We start from the raw sequence: 23,746 nt of genomic DNA on the forward strand, positions 1-23,746 counted from the left end.
ATTTCATTCATTTTACTAAGAATTTAAAGTAAACTATTCATACCACAGTAGAAGCCTAATTAATTGGCATTCTTCAGTGTTAACTCACTAGATTGTCTTTGTGCTTCCCAACAGAATGTCTTGTAATACACACAAGGAGGAGGAGCCATTTCTCAAAAATGTGTGAATGATGGACTTGTCATTCATTCATACATTAGCAAATGCTTATCGAATCTTTATGTTAGGAGCTGGGACTCTACTAGTGATATACTCTCTGCTCTTAAAGTCTTTTTGAAGTGATAAGTAATTAAACCATCAATTAACCATAACTATTGAGATTTCATGATTTGGTTACCTTTTAATAACATGACCTTAATTTGCAGACAAAATGGCCATGTTTTGTAGGCTTCTTTTGAAGGAATATTCTCTGAAAGTGGTTTTTTCCCCAGCTTTTCCAGGCACTCAAGTCACCTTGTGCACAAAGGTTCTGGCCCTCCATTCTGAGGAAGCTGGGCCATGGAATCTGTAGGAATAATAAGATCCCTGATGTCATACTCAACTGGGGCAGAAAATTGATAGCATATTGCACTTTTTCACTTTGTATTCCTTTATATTCCTAATGTTCTATTGTTATCACTGCTCTAAGAGGAAGCCTTCATTCCCTTCTGGAAAATGTCCAGAGTGCTTTGCCCAGCTCAGAATGTTCTCCATGATTCAATCCAGTCCTAAAAACTGTACAGTCCTTGCCTCTGAGCTTCCAATCACGTTGTTTCCTCTGCTTCAATTGCTTTCTTCCTTATCTGCCCAGAAAAATTCATCTCTCTTTGAAATTCAATTTAAATACCTCTCTTCCTGGGAGTCCTTTCCAAACCCTCACTACCCGCTTCAGGGATTGCTTCCTCCTTGAAGTCACATTCCACACATCTATGTTCTATCATTGTTCACAGAATATGAACCCTACGTTTTCATGTTTGCCTGTATTCTAAACTGTATAGGGTTTATGACAGCTCTTGCTCCTACAATGGTGTAGTGCCTGGGGGATGCCTGGGTGGCTCAGCGGTTGAGCATCTGCCTTCAGCTCAGGGCAGAATTGTGGGGTCCTGGGATTGAGTCCCACGTTGGGCTCCCTACATGGAGCCTGCTTCTCCTCCCTCTGCCTCTCTTTCTGTCTCTTATGAATAAATAAATAAAACTTTAAAAAGAAATTGTATAGTGCCTGGAAAATAGTAGATACTTAATTTAATGTCTATTGAAATGTGCAAAAGTGCTAAACTTGTATTTTTAAAAAATCATTGGAAGAGTTTTTAAATAGTATAATTTACTTATTAAAATTTTTTAAAAAAATCTTTGGATTCATTTCTGAATTAAAAATGATTTTTACTATTTTAAAATGTAAATCTAGGTAGTAACTCATCCCATTTGTGAGTTTTTATATTTACTAATGGTCTTTCTGTGGATACAAAGTCAACGCCAATGACAGAGAATTTTCTGGAAATCTAGTACTTATTCCATTGTATCTTACCAATTAGGGATATTCTAAGTGTGCAGCAATCATATTAGGCAGTCTGATTTGGGTGTAGGACATAACTTTAAACATAAACCAAACCTGGGAAGGAAAGCAAAAGTTGAGAAAGTTCTAACAAACTTGGGAAGTAATTTACTTTTGAAAGGGGACTCAGAAGGCAACTTATTAAAACATAGGTCATGGAATTTATAAATTATTAAATATTATCTATCAAGAAGGTAATATTTTGGGTTAGTGAGGAGAGCACACAAGTGAGGAGCAGAGGGAGAGAGAAAGAGAAAGCAGGCTCCATGTCCAGCACAGAACTTGACATGGGGCTCCATCTTATGACCCTGAGAACATTACTGGCGCCAATATCAGGAATCAGATGGATGCTTAATCGACTGAGCTACCCAGGCACCCCAAGAATGTAAATATTTTTATGTAACAAGGGAAATGAATCCAAGTCAAATTCTAAAACGTTGAACATGCTAAATGAAAATACTATTTATTTTCTAGCAAAGCATTAAATGAAGATTTTCCTTTCCACAAGAATAGAACTACTTCCCTCTGCCTCTGTCTCTGTGTCTCATGAATAATTTTTTTAAATAAATAATTTTTAAAAAGACTTCTTCCTGAGGAATTAGAAATGTTTTATCAGATCATGTTTAGCCGTTTCTAGGGGAGTATTTCAAATGCAAAGCATTGGAAAATATTTAAAAGATAAGTATAAACATTTACCAAAATAACTGGTACTGTCTTCCCAGTTTAGAAAGTTAAACTATTCCTGTTGATGTGTTTTGAGCCTTGCAATAGTTAATTTGGGCAAGAGAAAAACAATAGAATTTTTACTAACTTGAAATTTTTCCCTAAGAGATCAAAGAAAAAATATTACTTTTTTATTAGTGGTTGTGAAAGAATATTTGAAAAATTCTCATTACTTTGTAGAAACAAATTACATATAAATTTTACTCATTTGTTATAAACAAGTGGTATTTATTGCCTTCTTGCTTTTATCCAAGGCATTCTACCTCTATATTAATACCTAAGGTTTTTTAATTGTATAATGGAATCCAGGTGAAGAATTGGAGGGATATTTCCACTTGATTGATTCTAAGATTTGACTTAGCTGTAATTTGCATCTCTTTTAAATTCTATTATTAAATACAAAATATATTTCCTGTCGATCTCAGGGCATGTGTGTGAATATGTGTGCATCGATGGAGGGCAGAGGTGGTTGAAAGGAAATTTTTAGAAGTAAACCTAAAGGCTTTGAGATTTAGCATTTTTAGCATTAACTTCTCTTTAAGAGCTCTATAGGTAGCTCTATAGAGATCATCATTTCAATTGATAACAAGAAAATGAAGTTTTTTATTCATATTATGAACACTTTCTTACTTTATAGTTTAAAGGATTTAGAAAGGAAGTTGACAAGAGGTAATGCTCTTGATCAGAGAAAAATCCTGAAATGAAAAGTGAAAATACTCTGATTTATTGAGATAGTAACCTCAGTTCAAAGCCCATGTTTATATTCATAGTAATTTTTATACAAACTCCACCAAGTCATTCCTTCTTCAGTCAGGTATTTTATTTGCTCACAATATTAGATTCTTTAAAAGTGCACCCCGTACTGAGTCTTTTTATTGTACTAACTTATACCTACTCACCCTTGGAAAGTTGCTTGGTTTACATTTTTAAGTTTAGTTATTGTCTCTTTAAAGCTGAAGAAAAAGACACATTTGCTTTTGGAAAGTTGGCTAACATATATTCCATGACTAACATCTTAGGTGTGGAAGTGCTAAAATAAACTTACCCTGCCACAAACAATCTCCGGACTCTCCATCACTCTGAGGATCTAAACTCAAGGTTTAATAGCCAGACATGTAGAAGTTTCTCCTTTGGGCAGAGGGGAAGAGGAGGCATTTTTTTCTATTTTCCATCTGCTTAGCACTCTATTTCAGTTATCCACATGTATTTTTATCCGAAAATTGAACATATAATATGTTCTCGAAAAATGCATATTAATTTGTTGCAGAAATATTTAATTAATTGCCAAAGTTCACAAAGCATTCAATGATGAAATTGCTTCTTTAAATCTAATGTTGTTCTTAGTGCTTTCAATATCAGCTTATTTTCTTTCTCCATTGATTAGGCTTCAAAACAAACACCAATGTGAATTTGTTAAAGAAATGAAATTATTTGATTTACTTCTGAATATTGTTTGTAATTAATTTCTCACCATATATCCTTTCTTCTCATTTTAAGATATAAATAAGCGCAGTAATTTTGTGTCAAAATCAGAAAACTGAAGTCTTAACGTGTTAATTTAAAGGAAAAAAAAAGCTGTAAGATTCTCTCCATGTCCAGTAAGCTTCTCAGAGTTCATATGCAGCTATTATTAATAATTCCTGTCAATTGTGGCAACTATGGAAAGGATTCCATGAAATACAGGAATATAAGAGCTGATATACTTCTGTGTCAGAGACTATTTCTATAACATAAATCAAATTACAGATTCACCTCGCTATCCAAAAGTAAGATATTCCTATGAAAGCTTTTGTAAGAGTATTCTTTGCTTTCTGAAAACTGTGTTATACCATGTTAATTTTTTTTAATTGAAGTATAGTTGACATACAATATTAGTTTCAGGTGTAATGTAATGATTTGACAGTTATAGACATTATGAAATTCTTACCACCCTATGGTTACATTGGTCACCATACAAAGTTTGTATACAGTATTATTGACTGTATTCCATATGTTGCACTTTTCATCCTAGTGACTTATTTATTTTATAACAGAAGTTTGTACCTCTTTGTCCCTTTCACTTATTTTGCCTATCCCCTCAAATGGGGACAACTTTGGCAACAACAATTTTGTCCTTTGTATTTATGAATCTGTTTTTTGTTTATTTGTTTCGTTTGTTGTTGTTGTCGTTGTTGTTTTTAGATTCCACCTGAGTGAAATACAGCATTTGCTTTTTTCTATTTGATTTATTTCACTTAGTATCATACCCTCTAGGTCCATCCATGTTGTTACAAATGGCAAGCCTTTTTTTAAAGACTAAGTAATATTCCATTGTGAATATGTACCATATCTTCCTTATCCATTCACCTGAAGATAGACACTCACGCTGCTTCCAGATCTTGGCTATTGCAGACAATTGCACAGTAAACATAGGGGATGCCACTTTTTCACACAAGTGAAAATCCTCTTCATATTTCTTTCCATTGGTAAAAACAGATATTACTGCAGGTCTTTCATAAAAGCAAAGTGGTGTCACACAACTTTTGGAAAGCAAAGGATATCTGCACATTATTCTCTTTCCTAACAGAATCTAGATTCCTACAGTTAATTGGTAGTTATTCTGGCATCCGTGCTATGATCCATGAGGCTGTACATATAGTATTTTACTCTAATTTCACTTTCTGCTGCTCTACCAATAGACCCACGGTTCTTTCCAAATCCAATTTCAAGCAGAAAAAAACAGAATCCCAGAGGACTCACTCATCCAGACTTCAACTTAATCTAGGAAAATGTGAGACTCAATAATTAATATAGTCTAAAGAAAAAATAGCATACATACACCAGGGTGATAATCTCTACCAGGCATTATGAAAACATGATTATCTCTACAATATCCCCCTTTTCCTCAAACCCAAGAAAAGGAAGGTTTAGCATCTGTCATAAAGAACCAGACCAAAAAGATAACAAAGGGATCCTTTCACCTGAGTAAGCTCTTCAATGAAACAAAGAAACCCAGGCCTTTTAAAGGGTTGATGGGCTTCTGTCCTCCATTGGAAGCAATCTCTGGCCAAGGTTTTCCCATCTCATGTTGCTGGGTCTTCTGTAACTCCCTACCCCTCTCATTTCATCCACCTCTACTCCTGATGTTTTTGGTCCCTTAGCTTCAGCTAAGGGATGTATGATGATTTTTTTTAAAGATATATTTATTTATTTGAGAGAGAAAGAGAGAAAGAGAGAGCATACAGGCAAGCCAATGGAAGGGGAGAGGCAGAAGGAGAAGGAGAAAAAATCTCAAGCAGATCCCAAACACGGGGCTCAATCTCACAACCCTGAGATCATGACCTAGGTGGAAATCAAGAGTTGGATGCTTAACTGATTAAGCCACCCAGATGCCTCAGCAATGATAATTTCTTAACACTTGTATGCATTTCCTTAATCATTATTTAGTGGCTCTAGTCTTTTGCTGAATTCACAGCAATATAGCAACACACTTATCCCTGCTTAGGCTTTTTCTCCAACCCACCATGTGGCCTAAGACAGAGCAATTATGACCATTACTTTTAATTATGACTTTTAATAATTACTTTTAGTTACTTTATGTATATGTATGCATACATGTGTGTATATTTGTATATATACACATACATTTGTGTGTACCTGTGTATGTAATATATACAAATGTGTGTATATGAAGCTCCCATTTAGAAATTGGCTCTAGAGATAAACTCTCTAAATTGTGAAACACCACTTTATCTGACAACACCACTCTTAGCTTAGATACAATCCAGGCTCCTTTATAAATTGAAGAGAAGTATCAAATTTGGAGAATGTATAAACTAAAAATTTTATATAGTTAGGAATATTACAGAAAAAGACAAGAAACAAGCTGTCTCAAAGCTAAATTAAATTGTACAGAAATCCATGTTGGAAGGGAGATTCTCCTCTACCCTCAGAGATGGTAACTATTGAAGTAGAGATGTGGCTAAAATTATTCTGTAGTGATAAAAATGAAGTCAACATCATTATCCAAGTCCCTAAGGACACTGACGGTGATAAAAAATAAGTAATAACAAATATCTTCTGCAAACTCAAAAGTCAGTGAGAGGTTCAGCTACCATCATCAAAAATATAAATAGACAAAAGCAGTGGAATCTAAGAGAAAATAAAGAGTGAAGATCAGCTACTTAAGATGTCAAAGGAGAACTTTTCTAGCTGAGACAGATTCAGTTAGCTACTTGAGGGATGTAAAAAAAGAGACATAGTAGTGAGGGAATTCCCACAATTACATCAGGGAGAACTCTCAGCCAATAACCACAATGCCATGATACCTCTGATCCCCACCTGAGAGCCTAAAAGCCAGAGCTCCAAAAGAATATAAATGTTTGGCCTCCTACTCACCTGTGTCCAGAATTTCTACACTTTTTGTAAATATTAGTCACTATTTGAATTATATTTCATACTAAAAACTAGAAAAAAAGGGGTACTTGTTTTCTTTTGGGTGTTCTAGAATTGATTTAGCTGATGTTTTAATATGTATTGTGAGTTTAATCCCATTGGTTTACATTTCCTTCCATTTGGGAAGCCAATAGGTACTTAAAAGAAAAAAAAGATAGTCTTGATTAGTTAATCACTATTCTTTTTGTTCTATAATTTTTAAAAGTAAATTTTAAACCACAAATCTATCGTCTTATTTTAAAAATGGACTTATTTATTTGAATTCCCCTTCTACTTTTTTGTGCCATCTTTGGGAATAGATATTTCCTCCTATTTTTTTGTCTCTAACATGTGAGAAACATAGCACACTTGCGTTGAATTTTCTGTTTCCTAATAACAGCCACATCTCCACATTTTTATGTAATCCCATTTCCATGTTAGTAGTAGCTCACTAGAGTCAGAAAAATCTTTTCATACTTGTTAATTATGCCGTTATATTTCATGTCTTTCCTCTCTTTTCCACCTTCCTTTTCCCCCTTGATTTCCTTTCTCTTTTCTAAGTGTTAAGGTTTTGCTGCTATAAGCAAGGAACACTCTTGGGTGTTGAATACATAAAGTTAGGTAAGGCATACTTTTCTGTCCTTCAAAGTATCTTCTTTGATTTAGTATGATCTTGTAGATGAAGTATGTAAGGCCTATAAAATACCCTACTAAGGGGTTAGATATTGTATTTGGTATGTGACCCATTCTTTCCACGCCAGACTGATTACATTCACTTTCCTCTTCACTAATTTTCCAGAAGCAAAGTCAACAGGCCAAATAACTTGTTCCTTAAATTAGAGGAGATTTATTGCTTAAAACTCTTAGGACACTTGTTACAACCAGAAGCCCATCTATCAGCAAAGACAGCATCCCAGATGCTTTTGCTCTATATGATCTGCCTGGCATCTAAATTATAGTAAAATCCTAGGAAGGACATTCCAAAATGAGGAAACAGTACGCATGAAGGCATGGAGGTGAGCAATAATAAATTACTGAGCACTTAGTAAGCGCCAGGCAATGCTCTAAGCACTGAACGTATATTATCCAGTTAATCATGTAAACAACCTGATAAGACACAGGCACAGGGAGGGTGAGGGACCTATCCAATTTCATACAGCTAGTAAGTGAATGGTCACACTTTGCACTAAGCACCTGACTGTTGCTTAATCTTGCTTCTGATCTTGGGAATAGGATGGAAGAAGTGAGGCAGGGAGAATTTGAGATAGTTTTCAAATATTTTTGGTTTGGGTAACATAGTATCAATAATGAAGATAGGAAATATAAGAAGAAGGAGTTTGGAGGGAGAATAAATACAATGCTGAGCATGTGGTTCTTATGGGGTATTTAGCTGGAAGTAGCCAGTGACAAATGAGTGTTTGAAACTCAGGTTTGGTAAGTCTAGAGATAAAACTCGGGGAGCCACCAGCATATGTAACAGGATATGTTGGGGTGGCTACTATGGAGAGTATACAGAAAAGGAAGAGAATCCGTGCAGAGATGAAGCCTTAAAGATCATTATCATACAAAGGGTAAAAAAAAAAAAAAAAAAAAGAAGGGAATCACAGAAAGAAAGTAAGTAGTTCAAAAAGTGAGAGAAAAACAAGGAAACTGTATAGAATTAAAGATCTTCTTTATGTCTTATGGTACATTCTTTCTCTTGGAACTTTTGTGAACAATGATTGTTTAAAAATGGCTTTATTATTTTGCATACTATAAATGCAGTGTTAACCACAGGTTACAGAGAAACATAGTAACTTATAAATTTATGATGACATAACAGTGGCAGAGGGCACAGAGTTTACCCTTAACCATATCTCCACCTGAGAAAAAAGAAAAATGTTCTCTCCCATTCTTCCGGTACCCTGGTATTATTTCTCATTTTCATAGAAATTTAAAGCCTTAGCCTAATTTTGAGTTCCATATTTTCTCGATTTTCCTTCCTTCATCTTTCTTCATCATCTGAAAATTCCTTCCTATTTTATCTGCAGCTTCTAGCATCTTTTGCTCATCTGGCAAAATCATATTTCTCCATGTGTAGACTTCGTCTTTCTCCTTTAGAGTCAGATGATGGTTATGTCATTGGCTGAGAACTCAGCAAAACATAGTCAAGATTTAGCCACTGGCTTAATTGTGGTGAATTCTTCTACACTTCTTTGAATTAGCCATTCCATTTATCATAGACCCAAATGAAGTGGATTCTAGAAATGTCATTAAAAAGAAAGCAGAATGACATTTATAAATCACATAGGAATATATATTTATGTTCAGCTCTCAAGTATTTTGAAATTTTAAGAACATATAGACAATAATTTGGTGCTGCTTAAGATATTTGAAACTTCAGAATTTAACCATGTTAATTCAGCTATCTTTTTTGTAAGATTCCCAAATCTCCAGCTCCCAGTTTACATATCAAATGCCTTATTGGCTAATGAGTATGAGTGACTAATAGGTAGATTTCACTGTGTAGTACTGATAAAGAAGAGGATCCTTAAACATCTTTAAATATGTAGTAATTAGTCTTAAATATCTCAAGTTGTGCAGCTAATTCCACAATTTATTCAGAGCAAATTACCACATAATTTCCTGTGTCCATTCACACACATTCACACACATTCTGCTTCTGGTAGTAGTATATAGAGAGGTGACTAAACAGTTTTTGGCCAAAAATGTCTATCAGTTGGGGTTGACACAGTGGGTTGAGCCTCCCACTCTTGGTTTCAGCTCAGGCCCTGATCTCAGGGTCGTGAGATCAAGCCCCACATTGGGCTCTGTACTGTGGGAAGTCTGCTTAAAACTCTCTCCTTCTCTTCCCTGCCTTTGCTCTCTCAACTAACTATATATATATTTTTTTTTTAAAGTCTGTCTGTGGTATTTTAAAGATACAGCATCAAATTCTTAGAAGTAACATAAACAGTAAAAGCTATGGCCTTAGTTTTACTTTTTCCTCCATTGTTCTGTATGAAAAAGTTTTACTTTTTCCTCCATTGTTTCTTTACTACCGTGGTGTTTCACAGATTGTGACAGATGTACTATGAAGTAATATAGTTTAAGATTTGGGGACTCCTACTTGCATGGGTCCTGAGTAAGGGGGCCTAGCAATGTGTTCACATTTTCTTGTTTGTTTGTGTATAGATTTATTTATTTTTGAGAGAGATAGAGCACAAGGTGGGGGAGTGGCAGAGGTAGAAGCAGACTCCCCACTGAGCAGGGAGCCCAATGCGAGGCTCCAACCCAGGACCCCAGGATCATGACTTGAGCCCAAGGCAGATGCTTAACTCACTGAGCTACCCAGGAGCCCCATCATGGTTGTACAAAATTTGCCAAAGATATTCTAATGGCAATCAGTTAAGATGTTTGTTTAACGATTTATGTATTTATTTGAGAGAGAGAGAGAGAGAATGTGAACAGGGGTCGGGGCTGAGGGAGAGACAGAGAGAAGCAGGCTGCCACTAGCACAAATCCCCACCTGGGGCTCAGTCCCTGAATCCTGAAACTATGACCTGAGCTGAAATCAAGTCAGACATTCAACTAACTGAGCCACCCAGGCGCTCCACCATGTCCATATGATTAGGTAAAATTTGCAAAAGGCACTGTATAATGGCAATCTGTCAAGACGTTCTCTCTTTCCTCTGTCATATCTTCCCTCGAGTCTGCTGGCAAGGGAGTGACCATGGGGATTTGGGGGATCTGGCTAAGGGGAACTGAAGTTGGGAACCTATATATCAGGACACAGCTCTTCTCCAGGATCCAGACTCTAAAATACTTAAATATGTTGTGTATTATCTCCAACACTTTCTGTACTCTTCCCTGACTGTTTAACTGCATGGATCCTAGCACTTGCATCTGCTGGTTGCCTGGGAGAACTGCCAGCAGGGATCCAGCAGGGATCCAACTGAGATACTGCGTTTGGTATCATTAACATATTATCTAATTAAAGAGTATAACCCATATTATCTAATTAAAGAATGATAGGAAAGCTTGCATACTTCACACAAGCAACTGACCAAAGAAATTTTTTGGTCTTCTCTGAGTGAGATTTGCCAGTTTTCTTGTGGTTTCCTTGTGTTAAGAGTTCAGCAACACTGGCATCTGAAAGAGTTCTACCCATGTCAATGGCTGCCATCATTTTTTATTTGTTTTGATGACCTTGACACTGTGAGAGTTTGACAACATATAATTTTATTGTAAAATTGTAATATTTTGAAATCTGAATGATATAGAATCATGAGGTAAACATGCCCATACAGTGCACTGGAAAAGGTTATTTTTTTCAGCCAGCAATCTTAAAGTTTTCATATTCCTTTTTAAAGAATAGTATGATAAGTCCCAGCCCAAGTGAGTATAATTTATTCAGAGTATGAAAAACTCTCTAAGAATGCTAAACATCATTTTTGGAGCAAGCAGTATAGCTTGTTGCATTCATATTTAGGGGAAAATGAGAATTTAGAGAAGAATACAAATAACAACTGTAAAGTTGTCTGAAAGGAAATGAAGAGGTAAATATTATTTTACTAATTTCCATGATTTTTCCTAGGTTTTACACTTCCTACAAGGTTTCCAAACTACATATCCATACATGTGGTAAATTTGGTTAGATTATTTCATTGAAATTTAGCTTTCCTTATTGCTGGGATGTAAAAGAAATTATTTCATTGGATCAGCTTTATTTCCATCTGTTCCTTATGTGTTGATAAAATAGAAAACTAGTGAAATCTAACAGAGAAGTACATATCCTCTGGCAATAACATATTTTTCTGTCAAAGAATTGCTTGTTTCCTGAAAGAATAAAATTTGACTAAATGTCAGAAAAATTCTTTTTCCTTAAAACAACTTGCTTTTTGTTTGACAAGAACTTATCGTTTAATTTCCTGTATTGTGAATAAGAGCACTCTTACTCCAATAAAAGTATATTTCATTTGAGTCTGGCTATGTCTATATGACACAAAACAAAATTGGTGAACACATGCAATATTCTGTGTCTTTGTCATAGTGCACCGAAATAACCAGGGTGCTTGCTTGACAATTTCTAACAGGTAATATTTTGTTCTGCCACTGCCAAGAAAGAAAGAAAAAAAAAACACATCAGCTTCATTATTATTTCTTAACAATGATGATAATAATATTAGGTGGCATCTATTTCTAAACTTCCGAGCAGGTATCTTCAGTACTGTAAAGAGGAAAAGAGTATTCTCTTTCTTCTTTAGAAAGCATCCTGTCACATACTTGTATTCATTCATTCACTACACAGTGTGTTGAACCACCTATAATATTGTTTGATTTGCAAATGGTAAACTTAATAGGAAAAACATAGCCAAATTATATTATATTGATCCGAATTTTTCAACTTACATATTATAATAGAAGGTGCATTTTTTTCTTTCAAATCGCTAACAGAACAGAATTAAAATTGATATAATCCATGCCCCTTGGATTTATGAATATTAAAAGGTGGCCTCCTTTAGGGTTCATCAAAATATATATGGTGGAATGACTAGGGTTTGAGGTGTGCTTCCTATAATGCTGCTGAATCTTAGCTAATCTATGCACACTCCTGCATAATGCATCTTGTGACAGATGCCAGAATTAGCAAGATGGCTGCTTGGTTTTAGGTTTACCATCTGTTGTGAAGCTAATTGGTCTTGCTGTTTTAATCAATGAACCAAAAGAACTCTAGAATTTTCTGGGAGTCACAGGACTTGGAGACAGCTCATTCTGACTACATATGTATTTATCCATCCAGCAATTATTTATTGGGTTCCTACTCTGTATTTGTCTGTGTTTGTATGCTGAGGATACAGTCACAAACCAAAGAGTCAAAGTTCATCCTCTCACATACCACAAACTCTATGGAGAAAAGATACAATAAAAAAATAAATATGTGACATAATTAACGTGATTAAGTTCTATAAAGGGAAATAGAGTTGAATAAATGGATGAAGAGTGACAATAGTTGTGGAATCAAGTTATAATCTTAGGTAGGGTGATCAGGAAGGTCTTTGGAGAGATGACATTTGAGTAGATATTCAAATGAAGGGGAGGGAAAGACAAACCATTTGGAATAGATGTTCTAGGCAGAGGGCAGAACGAGTGTGAAGGATCTAAGGAGAGTGTGCAATGTGTTTGTTCAAGGATTAGGAAAGGGATCAGAGAGGCTGGGGTGGAGTAGAGGATAGGAAGAAGCATATGAATTAGATGTAGAGGAAACCAGGCACTTGCTCAAAAACCCTTGTAGGGATAAACTCTGGATTTATATCTGAAGGTGATAAGAAAACATCAAAAGAGAGTTTTGAGGAGAGGAACGAGAAAATCTGCTGTGTGTTTTTAAGAGATCCCTGACAGGTACCAGGAGTATGAACTAGAGGTTAGACATGAGTGCCAGCATGAAGGCCACACAGGGAAGCACTTGTAACAGTCTCATTTAGACATGGTGGTGTTTTGAACTTGTGTGGCTATAACAGAATTTGGTGGAAATGGAGATTAATTCAAGAGTTTCACTAAGTTAGGTGCACAAAGTAACACAAAAGCAAAGGGATTCATTTAAAATAAGCTAAAAGGTTGTGGCCTCTTCCACTCTGAAAAAATGGATCGTAGGACACAACCACTTTTAGAAGGCCCTCTCAAATGCACTAAAAGATTTAAACTGTGTCTCTACTTTCATTGAAGGGTTAAGTGAGAACAGTATGGAAACCTCTAATTTCTGAGCTGTTTTGGCAAGTAAACAAATTAATAAACATATTTTCTCCTGTATTTCTCAGTACCTTTGCCCTTTGGTAATTGTATAGACAATTTCATGGTATGATGGGTTGAAGCACTCTTAATAATAGCTGAACAGTAATTCTCAACACAGACTGCATGATAGAATCATCTGGGGAAATATGATTTAAAATATTGAGGCCCAGCTCCTTCCCAGATCAATTCAATTAAAACCTCTAGGATTGTGACCCTGAGCATCAGTGTTTTTTCAAAACTCTCAGGTGGTTTTAGTGTTCAGTCAGATTGCAGGACCTCTTCTTTACATATGTGTCATATAAAACACACAAAAATTTTATGAGGAAAATATTCATACTTTGACTATATAGTAGATTAGGTTTATAAAAGTTAAATGCCCAGCTAGCAGATATGCAGCACAGGATTTTTTTTCTTTTCAAACATTTTTACTGTGTGACAATTGTTACATAAAAAACAATATATAGTAAATGTAAGTCATTAAGCATAATGTTAAAATAAGCAGCAAACTCTCTGCCAATATAAATAACTAGAAAATTGCCAATACTATAGGAAATACTTGTATACTTCCCAACGTCATCTTCCTGCTTCTCCCCACCCCTCCCCTACAAACTGCATTCTCTATTCAGGAGTGTTTTAACTTTGAGATTTGTACATCAGAAATAAGGATTTACAGAAGACAAGTCTATATAATTTTTTTAAAGAATCATACATTTGGCAAGCAATTCAAGAATAAATATATTAATAGTCAAGTGGAAGACTATGTACTAGAAGTCTTTTGAGCATTATCATCAATAAATATCTAGGAAGATTAGTTCTAAATACTAAGTTCTGGAAACATCCGAACAGTCTGCCTCTGTACCCAGGTAAGGCATATGCTAGAATTTATTTTCTGATATTTTATTTTACCCTTTCTTCCTTTTTTAAGTGTAAATGGTTTTGGAAATGCCATTTTGCAAGGTAGAATTTGACTACTTTTGAACTCTATTTGGATGCATTATTCTTAATGAGTATATATGTTCCTTCTATCATTTCAAGTTTGGGATCCTTTCTGTGTCTAGGGACCAATTGCTTGGCCATTATACAGAGTGCAGAAGAATCGAGAAATGGCTTTATCAATTTAAATTAACTCGATTTGTCATAGAGATTAATAAGTAATTTTATTCTAAACTTCATTTTGAGAAGTTAATTCTAATTGAAACCTACCAATCTGAGTTGAAATGCATCATTTTTCTTCTTTAGCTTAAAACGTATGACGATTGAAAAATCCTTCAAATGCCAAATACTCATATAATTCAGTATGTTTACTCCTAATTCATTATACATAAGTATTTTAGGAGGGTTATAAAGTTACTTCATTTCATTTGATTCAAATGAAATAATTTGTTTAATTTGAACACCTTTTTTCAACAAAACTATTAACCTTTAACTCGGTAATACAGAGATTTCCATATTGCTGTTTCTGTTAATGAAACCAAGTGAATAGAGTTGACCAAATTCCTTCAACCTTTGGAATATGAAGACATTTAGCACAAATAGTGCTTTGAGTTGAACAGCAGGCCCTTGGAGCCTTTGCCTTCATCTTTCATCTAAATTGCCTGCATACATTTCCTAGAACTGATAAACTGTCAAGTGAATCATGAGATGTGGGCCTTGGGGTTAATTTATAGCACTGCTGTCTTCTGCACTGAGTACAGACACTTTTCTTTTTTTAAGAGTCTGTATAAATGTTTTGTAAAACAACTTCTGTTAATACGTGTCCTATTTTGAGTCCTTCAATATTACAAGTTTGAAATCTTAAAAAGTTTGGTTGAGAGAAAAAAATCTTGGAAAATTGGAGGGAACATAGGATGTTTTCTATTCACATAAGATCTCTATTTCAAAATTTTGGAGATTTGTCACTTGAGTTAAAATTGCTAAATAGTAGGGTAAATAGTGAAAGATAAATTGACTTAAATAGTAATACAGAGATTAAGTCTAATGTGTCACCTCTTTCTAGCATATTTTCTTTCTATTCTCATTTTGGACATTTGAGTTCAGAATATTTTCTAAAATATGCCAGTTGATTTATTTATTTATTTATTTATTTATTTATTTATTATTTATTTATTATTTATTTTCTTAGTTTACATGTTGATATCCTAATCATCTTTCATCAGATTGTTTTTTTAAATCTTAAATTTAATTTGATTTTATGGAGATTTTGAGAAAATTTGCATTTGTGTGATGACTTGTGAATGAAATGAGTTTCTTGAGTTGTGCTCCCATCAGTCATCTTTATAAATGTAGACATAGGTTTTAATAAAAGGTATGTGAATATCAAGATTGATTATTTTTTCCCTTAGGAAATGCTATTTCTTAATCCCAGGCTCATTTTTTTTCCTGTTTTAAGGACGAAAGTTTTTTTTTTTTTTTAATTGTCTAGCTATTCTTTTTTTCTTCCTATTATTTGGTTGGAAATTTGATTGAAAACTAAATGCAGTGTGTTTCAATCATGATTTTATATCTCATTTTTTTGCATTTATTGGCCATGTAACCTTGTAAAATCATTAAACTTCCTTGAGACTCCATTATCTATGAAGTGATGGTGATAATAAGATACTACCTATGAGAAGTGATGTGAAATTCTAAAGTGCTCTATAACTGTCACTTACATTTTTGTGAGTAAGTTCAATTGATAAAACATAACTATATTTCAAAGAGGAAATAAGAAACCAAGCCAGGGATGGGAGGTGGAGGAAGAAGAATGTTTATCTGAACAAAGACCCATACAGGACCAATTGATAAGTTTGTTCATGGAATATGGCCACTTACTGTGATACAGCCATTCACAAAGTATTTTTCCACCAAATGAATTAAAGATGTGAAACAGAGAAAATATTTTTGTATGTCAATGGATCTAAAACTTTATCATGTAGAATCACCAGAAAGTCTTGTTAGAGCATCAACTGCTGGGCCTCACTGCCAGAACTTCTGATTCAGTATGTCATGACGGAGCTGAGAAATTCCATTTCTAGAAAATTCTCTGGTGACTTGAAGCTACATCCAGCAACCACATTTTGAGAGTAACTGATGTAGACTGTAAATTAGAGGAACATCAGAAAATTCCAGTTGGTCAATAGTGTAAAAACTTGGCTAGCATTTACTCTGCTGAAAGGCGACTTCATTTTGGATTAGATGACAGGATGGCGATTACTGATTGGGTCCTTAAAATACCAGAGTCACCATGTAATTTGCCATTAGAAACATATAATTTAGAGTTCAAAGGGAATTTAGAGTTAATCTTCATCATTTTCCAAATGAGAAAATGGATGCCAAGAGGAGATAAGTGACAAATAATTACTGAAAAAAATATATAATTATAAAAGTCACACGGAAAGTTCCAGATAAAAGAGGCTAGAATCATCAGCCCAGTATATTCTACTCTTGATGCAGTCTGCAGACAATATATTCCTCTTACCAAGCAGGCAAAGAAATAGAGGAAACGTGAACTAGATTGGTTTACTCTTACCTAGGTATTTGTAGGGAAATGTACATAGCACATTGTGAGGATTTCTCATGACTGAGTCAGTCAATCACATTGGCTCCAAGAAATTAAGATGCTCATTACATCCATGGATTTTTCTTTCCAATTATGCAGTTAATAAAGACTCATTATAGTTGTCAAGAATCAATTAATTTCTCATTAATGCAGCCCAGGTCAAAGAAGAAAAAGAATACAAAGTCTATTTAGATTGTTCTGGATTTCCACTTAACAGTATTTAAAATATTTGTCCCCCTAACTGGAGCCTCACCTGCCTAATTGCATAGTTTCAGTTGTTTCTCATTAATATGTAAATTAACTTGTTCATATTCTAAGGTGGAGTAAAATACATCTGCAGGGGATGTACAAGGGTATGATGCAGAATTGCTTTGGGCAGTTTGTTGATGCAAATGCATGGACTGCTGCTCCTTTATATTCACATCTCAGGAGAAGCTGTCTTAGGAGATTTCAGGCAATTGTATTTTTGCTGTTCTACAGCGGTGGATTGGTTTGTTACCCTTAAACAGAATCAATCAACTGGAGTCAAATCATTTGGTAGGGGATCAGCAAGCACAGTCTGTCCTTCAGCCATGATGCCAAAGAGCTGAAATATGTTTTGGTAAAGGTTTTATGTGCTGAGCTGAGAACTAGCTTTTCTTCTAGAGCAAGTAGTGATTTATACCCGGCAGATGGTGAAGAATGCTGATTTAATTTAGTTTTACTCGACAACTAGAAGGAAGGTAGCTGGTTTAAAAAAAGTATATATGTTATGGTAAATTTAAATTTTGAAGTATGTGTATATTTGTATACATAGAAAAGTGTAAATATATTTCATACAAAATACACACACGCGCACATACACACACACACGCACGTGCACACACATACACCAGATTCCCTGCATTTAGGGATGCCTGGATACCCTCTGAGCTGACTGTTACAAATGAGTACTGGTTCTAACACTGGTCCATTCTCTTCGCAAAATGACCTTGGTGTCCCACTAAAAGTTCATATGAGATAAATGGCTTGAGGCATTGTCATGCCTAACCTCAGTATAGTATCTAATATAAAGCCTCCAGACGGTGTAAGACCCTTTAGAGCTTTGAATTAGCCATCCTGAGCATCCTGCCCACTGGCCAGTGAGTTTACCCACTTTAGAGAGCAACATTCCAATAGGAATAGAATTCATATTGATTTCTTCATTTTAGACAGATTTTCTTATTCAAGATTCTGAGTCTCTGATTAAGTGCAACCAAAGAACACATTCTAGACCTGTAATATATGCCCAACCAGAACAACGAAGATTATGTTTTTAGAATCCAAGAAAGAAGCTCTGAATCTGGTAAGAATATGCATACCATACCAGATATGTAAAATTCCCATTAAGCCTCTCTGGGACTCCACTACCCTGATCAGTATGTATTCCCAGTATAGTCTTTATGTCATCACTCTGCATTACTGCTGCCATGGGTCCTGTGCCCCACCCCCACCCCCATACAGAACTCAGTGGGAGCCAGAATAACTTATCAGGAACCAATAACTGGGTATTTCTAGCAAAATGAGCACCAGTAGGGCTTCCCAGAGGCTAGGCTTTTTAAAACCCTACTGCTTTATTATAAGCACATCTGGCAGGCAGTGAAGGGCCCCTTTATACATCTCAGCAAACATAACCCAAATGTCGACAATAATTCTTCTTGAATTTACAGGAATATACACCTCAAAGATGAACTTTATAAAGAGTTTTTGCTCCTTGAAGAAGATATGCTTTTTATTAAAATCTTGATATTATTTTAGAAATGCATAAGCACTGTGATTGAAATTAATTCATAAGATTATCTTCATTTAACTTTTGTTTTTGCTAGTAAGTAAAGTCACTTGGATACTGAGGCATGAAATAATTGCATATGGCTCCCAGGCAGGTCTTCTTTATCTACCAATGAAACTGTCTTAAATAAACCACTAATATTATTTTCAATAAATGTGAATCCACAGCCAAAAAACTGGGAGAACTGAAGAACATATTAGGGGTATAAAGTCAACTATACATACTTCAAAAAGGACTTACAAATTACTTGAGTGAACCCAGTTTTATAATTTATGGGGCTCAGTACAAAATGAAAATGCAAGACTCCTTATTCAAAAATTAATAAGAAATTCAAGACACCAGCAGCAAACCATAAAACCAAGCATGAGGCCCTTCTGAGTGTTAGGGGCCCTTTGTGGCTATACAAGTCATGTACACCTATGAAACTGGCCCTAAATGAGACAAAAAGGAATATGTATCGAACATTTCTACGTAGTAAATATAACGTGCTAAGATCTTTACTTCAAATGATCTCATTTAATCTTCACAATGACTTTGTAGGGTGGATACTATTATTTACAGTTTAATGGGGGAAAAGGCTCAAAGAGGTAAGAAAATAGGTCATATATCTAGTGGGATTTAATTTCAGATGAGGGGATGACTAGGTGGCTCAGCGGTTGAGCACCTGCCTCTGGCTCAGGTTGTGATCCCGGAGTTCTGGGATCAAGTCCCGCATCAGGCTCCCCAGGGAGAGCCTGCTTCTCCCTCTGCCTGTGTCTCTCCCTCTCTCTCTGTGTCTCTCCTGAATAAATAAATAAAATATTTAAAATAATAATAATCTCAGAAGAGACTCTAATCAAGTCCTTATTCAGAGGATGTAAGATATATATATACATATAAAACTGTAATGCAACTTATGGAATATTAAATGCTAAGTGAGTGTTATACTCAGTAATTCCTTTATTTTTTAAAATATTGTATTTATTTATTTTAGAGTGAGACAAGAGAGAAAAAGAGCAGGGAGGGGAGAGGCAGAGGGAGAGGGGGAGAGAGAGAATCTGGAGCAGACACCTCGATGAGGATAGAGCCCAATATGGGGATCAATCCTGCAACCCTGAGATCGTGACCTGAGTCAAAATCAAGACTCAGACACTTAACTGATTTAGCCACCCTAGAGCCCTTATTCAATAAGTGCTTTAATCAACGAATTGTTTTTAGTCAAGTCAGCTCATAAAAACTATGATGTTGGGGATCCCTGGGTGGCGCAGCGGTTTGGCACCTGCCTTTGGCCCAGGGCGCGATCCTGGAGACCCAGGATCGAATCCCACATCGGGCTCCCGGTGCATGGAGCCTGCTTCTCCCTCTGCCTGTGTCTCTGCCTCTCTCTCTCTCACTGTGTGCCTATCATAAAAAAAATAAAAATAAATAAAAATAAATGATAACATATGTAATAATATTACACAAAAAGGCCCTAATGAGTGTCTTATAACAAAGAGCACTAGATCACTGATGCTCCCAAGCCCTCATCCCCAGAAATAGCCTGTTGACATTTTTGCTCTTTTCCCAAGTATTTTTCTGTATATTTATAAGCATTACACCTGTACTGCAATTTCTTTTTAAATTGTTTTGAATTAAAAAGAATCAAAAATAGATTCACATGGTTCAAAATTCAAGCACCATATTGCTAGATGACAGAAGTATTCTTTCTACCACCGCCCCTTATATATATTATCCAGCAGTCTCATAAGAAATCATAAATGGAAGGTAAACTTTTCAAAATTTAAACTAGTCTTACATTTGACTGAATCTGGCTAGGCATAGAATCCGAGGTTGAAAATAATTTTTCTTGAAAACTGTGGAGGCATCATTCCATTATCTTTAAGCTTTCAGTATATGTAAGTTCGTTGCTGTTTTTCTTCTATACATTTGTGTAAGATTTGTTTCCTACTTGGAAACTTTTAGGATCTTTTCTTTACCCTTGGTGATTTAAAAATCTCATGAAGATATATTTTGCTTGCATCTCCATATCTATTCATTTAGGTGGGGAACCAGCCATTAACATCTAGAATCTTCTATCTTTCAGATAAGAACTATATGGGGTGGAGAGAGAGAGAGAGAGAATTTTATTTATTTATTTATTTATTTATTTATTTATTTATTTATTTATTTATTTATTTATAGAAAGCCAATTAGTCAGATATTGGGCCTCTTCTGTTGATTTTCTATTTAATTAAATTAATTAATTAAATCTTCTGTTGTCTAATTCTTTGTCTTTTTTTTCTTATCCAGAGAAATTTGCTCAATCTTATCCTCCAACTCCTGTCTGAATATTTTATGTCCACCGTCATATTTTTAATATCCAAGTACTCTTTTTTTCTTTGACTGTTCTTTTTTTAAATAGTATACAGTTCTTGCTCAGTGATGCATTATAATTCGTTCTCTCTCTTTAGTCATGAACTACTTTCTATTTAAACACTTTCTTCTATTCTGCATTGTAAGACACCACAAATGACTAGAAACATTGCTTGAGAAAGCCTTGGATTTCACTGAAGAGCACAGCTGGATTTATCAATAGAGTTAGGCTGAGTTGGAAACCTTGATCTTACACTTACTGTGTGACTTTGAGTATGTTACCTATCCTCTCTGTCCCTCAACTTCCTCATTTATAAAATACAAATAGTATTGTGACAACTAATACTTTTGTATGAGTTTCAGATGAGTCAAAGCACTTAGTAGAGCGCATGGTAAATAATACATCCAGTTTTAACTATTTTACTTTATTTATTTATTTATTTACTTTATTTATTTCTCAGTTTGTTTCTGACTATTTTTAAGGCTTACTATCCATGTTTAATTATACTATTTCTCATATTTTTAATATATTATATATTTGTATTCAAAATTTGCTTTCCATTGTTGTTCTCTACCTCACTCATTGAAATGCCTACAATATATAATCTCTTTGTAACGCTTCTCATGCAGATTGAAATTCTGCTGCTGAATTTTAGTTATTCTGTAGTTTTTGTTGTATCAATACATCATCTTCTCAGACCACTTCCTTTCAATTTGACCACTCTCTTATTATTCATACCATGCTTTTCTTTTTCCCCATGGAAGTCATGCTTAAATTTATTTAAAGCCCAACGCATATGTTTTCAAAAATCTATTTCTGTAGGCTATAGTAGATCCTTCTCAAAAATGCTGCTTACTCCACATCTTATGGGAAATTTCTTCTCTTATGCAGCAGGCTCTTGTTGCCTCCTCCCTTCACCCAACCTCTTGTTTTTCCTCCCAGATCCCAACAAGGATTAGAATAGGTCATGTAGGTAGATGCACTTTGATTCCCTTTTCATACACCTGATTGTATGTTGAGTGTTCTCCACTTATCTTTAGCTAGAGAGCTAGTTGGTGTAAATTTATAGTAACTCTTTAATCAACCATATGTCAGATGACAAGGACATCATTTGACCTCATTTCTGCAAATGTCCAACATCTTAAAGCAGTAACATAGTATAATTTCAGAATTCACAGCAGCCTCAATAAGCAGATAAGTACAAGGACAGTAACGGGTTGACCCAGAAAGAAGTCTGGGACCCACAAGCTATTATGGGGCTAAAATAAGCAGGAAAATAAATACAGAAAATCAATTAATGGTCTTCTTGATTTTGCATAAGAGAAGAAATAAAGTTTCCTTGCTTACCTATAAGTATAGGACCATATCTCTGGATTTGCTAGGACAGGCTGAATTATGCCCATATAATTAGTATACCTATTCACTCTGAAAATATCTCTGTTAGATGTCAAGTTATATAGTCTGCTCCCCTATCCAGGTTTTCTGCACACTCCATTAGGCAGCTGAATATCTGAGGAGATAACGTGATAATGTATCTAACAATGTTCCAGTTAAAGATAGATGAAGATGTTTCTAAAGTAGTCAGTGTGTAGTACAATTGCATGTAACAAAGTACCCTATTTTCTTGGAGTCTATAATAATGTTCTGTACTAAGGAATTCTGGATTCCAGTCAAATTACCAGTTCACTTATTTCCTTAGTCAAAATTAGCTTGTAAGCACCAGTATTCCTGATTATACTCTTTCTCTTCCATGAAACAAAATTTTCAGAACAGTAAAGTAGGAATATGTCAGATTACATGTTTTCTAGAAAATAGCTAAATAGTCTGTCGCCTTTCTCACTCTTGATCCTCACTAGTGGATATTGCTATTTTGTGAAGCTTTGTGATCTTTGTGAAGTTATTACCATAATTTGTCCTGAATATAATAGTTTTTGTTAGAGGAAAGCTTGAATTTCTCTGCGGTTTAGTCTACCCTCTGTAGTATGAAAGATTTGAAATACAGTTGGACAAATTGCCTTCTAAAATTTTTTAAAATATTCAATTCTTTGTCCCTACAGTGATGTCACTTCTATATTCCCAGCTGTAACCTCATAGTCTTGGACATTTCTTCATATCTCCTATCAATTAGAACACTTTCCTTTGAACAAGATACCTTCCTGTTGCTGTATTCCGTTCAATCATATCCCTCTAAGTCTCAGTGAAACCTTGCATTAAATTTCTCTTCTAAAAAATAAATAAATAAATAAATAAATAAATAAATAAATAAATAAATAAATTTCTCTTCTTCTGTAATATTTCAAGACCCTTTATTTGTTATCCATTCTTTTGCATTACTTTATAAGCATATAACACTACAAATAATACTGATTCCTTCTTGAACAACCAACTATCAGCAACCGCCCCTTTCTGTTTGTATCGGTCAATATTTTACAATTTGAATTTCAATTCTGACTATATGCTTTTTGTCAGATTTGTTAGGGTCTCATTGGCTGAGGGTCTTGATAAAACCTTGTTTATCTTACATTGTTGCTTATTAGGAGTCCTTAATTTTGGCATCACGAGCCGAATAGAGGAAATGTCCTCTTTTTCTACTCTATAGAACTGATTTTTTTTTAAATCCTACATCATATCTCT

General features: G+C 34.9%; 1 long non-coding RNA gene across 3 annotated transcripts in view; it reads right to left on the reverse strand.

Annotated features, from left to right (window-relative positions):
* Nucleotides 1-336: 336 nt before the first annotated feature.
* Nucleotides 337-23,746, reverse strand: part of LOC140629565 (uncharacterized) — a 34,414-nt gene continuing 11,004 nt past the window's right edge. Inside the window, exons 3-4 of one of the 3 annotated variants that reach the window (XR_012027418.1) lie at nucleotides 16,247-16,511; nucleotides 337-502 (exon numbers count right to left, since the gene is read on the reverse strand). This is a non-coding gene — a long non-coding RNA (uncharacterized lncRNA). Of the gene's footprint in view, nucleotides 503-8,371; nucleotides 8,905-16,246; nucleotides 16,512-20,560; nucleotides 20,850-23,746 lie in introns of those variants that run through there. The other 2 variants (XR_012027419.1, XR_012027420.1) reach the window with 2 other exon arrangements.

This window comes from Canis lupus (genome assembly GCF_048164855.1).
Source record: "Canis lupus baileyi chromosome 16 unlocalized genomic scaffold, mCanLup2.hap1 SUPER_16_unloc_3, whole genome shotgun sequence".
In the NCBI taxonomy this organism is placed as follows: domain Eukaryota; kingdom Metazoa; phylum Chordata; class Mammalia; order Carnivora; family Canidae; genus Canis; species Canis lupus.